This window comes from Tamandua tetradactyla, chromosome 20, assembly GCF_023851605.1.
Source record: "Tamandua tetradactyla isolate mTamTet1 chromosome 20, mTamTet1.pri, whole genome shotgun sequence".
Lineage (NCBI taxonomy): Eukaryota > Metazoa > Chordata > Mammalia > Pilosa > Myrmecophagidae > Tamandua > Tamandua tetradactyla.
The window spans coordinates 5,068,384-5,073,171 of record NC_135346.1 but is presented as its reverse complement, the minus strand read 5'-3'; positions in this window follow the sequence as shown (position 1 = coordinate 5,073,171).

Sequence of the window (4,788 nt, the reverse complement as noted above, 5' to 3'; positions counted from 1 at the left end):
CAGACGAGTAGCTAAACAAACTGTGGTATATACATACGATGGAATATTATGCAGCTTTAAGACAGAATAAACTTATGAAGTATGTAACAACATGGATGGACCTTGAGAACATTATGCTGAGTGAGACTAGCCAAAAACTGAAGGACAAATACTGTATGGTCTCACTGATATGAACTGACATTAGTGAATAAACTTGGAATATGTCGTTGGTAACAGAGACCATCAGGAGATAGAAATAGGGTAAGATAATGGGTAATTGGAGCTGAAGGGATACAGACTGTGAAACAAAACTGGATACAAAAACTCAGAAATTGACAGCACAATACTACCTAACTGTAATGTAATTATGTTAAAACACTGAATGAGGCTGCATGTGAGAATGATAGAGGGAGGAGGGCTGGGAACATAAATGAAATCAGAAAGAAAGATAGACATTAAAGATCGAAATGGTATAATCTAGGAATACCTAGAGTGTATAATAATAGTGAAATGTACAATGTACAAATTTTAAAAATGTTTTTGCTTGAGGAAGAACAAAGTATTGTCATTATTGCAGGGTGCTGAAAATAGATGATAACTAATACTTTAAAATATCACCTTATATGTAAAACTAAAGCAAAAAATGTTAATTTGTTGCAAAATTTAGATTTTGACTAGAGCATTTCCTAATATAACTTATGTAGATGGTTTGATTGAATGTCATAAATTCTTGGAATCTCAGGTAGGACATGAGATTTTGTTGGTTTGTCCAGAGTGATGCCCCGATGAATCCCAGAGTGATTTGATCAGTGACTGGAAAAGTATTTGCAAGCCCCCTTCAGGGAATGGTGAGAGCGGGGAGAAATTCAACTTCCCCAAGATGAATTCTTGATATTCTCACAAGAAGTATGGACAACCAAAGCTATAGGCTGTGCCCCCAGTCTTGCGGTTTGTTCATATGAAACTTAACCTCACAAAGGATAGGTCAAGTCTACTTGAAATTTAGGCCTAAGAGTCACCCCCAAGAGAGCCTCTTTTGTTGCTCAGATGTGGCCTCTCTCTCCAGCCAATATGATGAGCAGTCTCACCACCCTCCCCCTCTCTGCATGGGACATGACTCCCAGGGGTGTGGACCTTCGTGGCAACGTGGGACAAAGATCCTGGAATGAACTGAGACTCAACATCAAGGGATTGAGAAAAACCCTAAAATGAGCTGAGAATTAACATCAAGGGATTGAGAGAACCCTCTCGACCAAAGGGGGAAGAGTGAAATGAGACTAAGTGTCAATGGCTGAGAGATTCCAAACAGAGTCAAGAGGTTATCCTGGAGGTTATTCTTATGCGTTAAGTAGATATCACCTTGTTGTTCAAGATGTAGTGGAGAGGCAGGAGGGAACTGCCTGAAAATGTAGAGCTGTGTTCCAGTAGCCATGTTTCTTGATGATGATTGAACAATGATATAGCTTTTACAATGAGACTCTGTGAATGTTGAAACCTTGTGTCTGATGCTCGTTTTACCTACCATATTAACAGATGAGTAAACATATGGAATAAAAATAAATAATAGGGGAATAAATGTTAAAATAAATTTAGTTTGAAATGCTAGTGGTAAATGAAAGTGAAGGGTAAGGGGTATGGTATGTGTAATCTTTTTTTCTGTGTTACCATTTTATTTCTTTAAAAAAAAAAAGAGATTCAATCAGTCACCAAAAATATTCCTACAAAGGAAAGCCCATGGCCAGATGGCTTCAGAGTAGAATTTTATCAAATATTTCAAAAACAACTAAAACCAATCCTGCTCAAACTCTTCCAAAAAACCGAAGAAAAAGTAACACTATGTAAGTCAATATATGAAGCTAATATCAGTCTAATACCAAAATTGGATAAAAATGATACAAGAAAGGAAAGCTACAGACCAATCTGCCTAATGAAGATGGATGCACAAATTCTAAACAAAATATGAACAAATCAAGTACAACAATAGTATAAACCTTGACAAACAAATACTACAGCATATTAAAATACTTATACACCGCAACTAAGTGAAATTTATACCAGGAATGTGAGGAGTGATCAACACAAGCAAATGAATCAATGTAATACAGCACATTAACAAATTGAAAGGGAAAAATCACATAATCATCTCAATTGATGTTGAAAAGCATTTGAAAAAATTCACCGTGCTTTTTGTTTAAAGTACTTTGAAAAGCAGGAATCAAAGGAAACTTCCTCAATATGATAAAGGGCATATATAGAAAACCCATAGCTGGCATCATTCTCCATGGGAGAGACTAAAAGCTTCCCCCCTAATATTGGGAAAGAGACAAGGCCACCCTCTGTCCCCAGTATTATCCAACATTGCACTAGAAGTTCTAGCTAGAGCAATAAGACAGGACAAAGAAATAAAAGGCATCCAAATTGGAAATATTGCAGATGACATGAAACATACTTGGAAAATCCTGAGAAATCTATAAGAAAGCTAATTGAACTAATAAACAAATTCAGCAAAGTGGCAGGACATAAGACAAATGTGCAAAAATCAGTAAAGTTTCTATACACAAGCAATTACCTAATTGAGGAGACAATTAAGGAAAAAATGCATTCTGAATAGCAACTAAAAGAATCAAGCATCTAGGAATAAACTTAATGTAAAGGACCTGTACATAGACAACTACTATATAACATTCCTAAAAGAAATTAAAGAAGATCTCATTAGGTAGAGAGACATTCTCAGCTCATGTATAGGAAGGCTAAATGTACTTTATGTGGAAAGGCATTCTCAGCTCATGTATAGGAAGGCTAAGTGTACTTAAGATGTCAATTCTACCCAAAATGATCTACAGATTCTGTGCAATACCAATCACAATTCCAACAACCTACTTTGAAGACTTCGGAGAGATAGTTATCAAATTCATTTGAGAGGGAAAGAGACCTCAAATAACTAAAAATGTATTTAAAAAGAAGAACTAAGTGGGAGAACTAATACTACCTGATTTTAAGCCCATTACAAAGCTACAGTGGTCAGAACTGCATGGTACTGGCACAAAGATTGAAGTATTGACCAATGGAATCAAATTGAGAGTGCAGAGATAGACCATGAAATCTATGGTCAATTAACCTTTGACAAGATCCTCAAAGCTGCTGAACTGGGAGAGAATAGTCTTTTCAATAAATGGGCATTGGAGAAGTGGATATCAACAGCCAAAAGAATGAAAGTGGACTTTACCTTTTATGCTATAAAAAAATTAACTTATCATGGATCTAAGACCTAAATATAAGAGCCAGTACCATAAAACTCTTTGAAGAAAATACAGGGAAAATCTTCAAGACCTATAATAGGAGATAGCTTCCTAAACTTTACACCCAAAGCCCAAGCTACAAAAGATAAAATAGATAAATGGGAACTCATCAAAATCAAATGCTTCTGTGCCTTAAAGGACTTTGCCAAAAGGGTGAAAAGAAAACCAATTAAATGAAAGAAAATATTTGGAAACCACATATCAGATAAAGTTTTGATATCCTGTATATACAAAGAAATTATACAACTTGACTGTAAAAGAACAAATAACCCAATTATAAAATGGGCTAAAGATATGAACAGAAATTTTTTCCAAAGAGCAAATACAGATGAGTAAGAAGCACATGAAGATATGTCTATTTTTGTTAGCTATAAGGCAAATGCAGATCAATTCTACAATGAGATATCACTTCATACCTATAGGAATGGCTGCTATTAAACCAACAGAAAACAACACAAATATTGAAGAGGATGTGGAGAAATTGGAACACTTATACACTGCTTGTTGGAATGTACAATGGTATAATCGCTATGGAAGACAGTTTGGTGGTTCCTTAGAAAACTAAATATTGAGTCATCCTATGACCTGGCAACACCTCTACTCGGTATATACTCAGTAGAGCTGAAAGCAGTGACACAAATAGACATTTTCACACTGATATTCTTAGTAGCATTATGCCAAAAGATGGAAACAACCCAAGTGCTCATGAACATAAGAGATGATAAACAAAATGTGGTATATACATACAATAGAATATTATGCAGCATTAAGATGAAATGAGGTCCTGAAGCATATGAAAACATAGATGAAATGTTAGGATATAATGCTGAGAGAAATAAACCAGACAGAAAAAGATAGAAATATATACGGTTTAAATATTATCACCTTGGTAAAGATAAGCTCAGAGGCTTATAATATAGAATACAGGGGGCCTAGAGATACACAGAAGCTAGAGATGAGTGAATGTTTAGCTAATGAGGTTGAACCTAAATGTGAGGGAATAGATAAAAGGAAAGGCAGTTCATTATTGGGTTTATAAATAATATTCCCATATTGAAAGTGAAAATGATTGAAAGGGGTTATACAGATCCATGTATCCCACTGCTTAGCTCTACAAATATATATAAGCTCTTGCATGTTCAACTTCAAAGTTGTGAATCTTGAACAAAGAATCAATAGTAGAGGGATATAGGCGGAAAACAACTACTGCATGCTATAGTCTATATTGAACAGGAAGACATCAACAGTACAACTGCAATTCCAAGTGTAAATTATTGGGGAGCAATGGCAAGAGTTAACAAGAGGTTTGTACTTTCTATTTGGTGGGGTTATTTTGTTTATCGGTTGTTTTTCTCCTTGGGACAATGAAAATTGTCTAAGAATGAATACGTTGATGGTTGTGCAACTAAGTTAGCATAATATGAGACATGGGTCATTGACTTTGGACATTATACATGATGCCTGATGGATGGAGGTGACTGAGGTAAACATTGTCTGAGAATTAAATTGC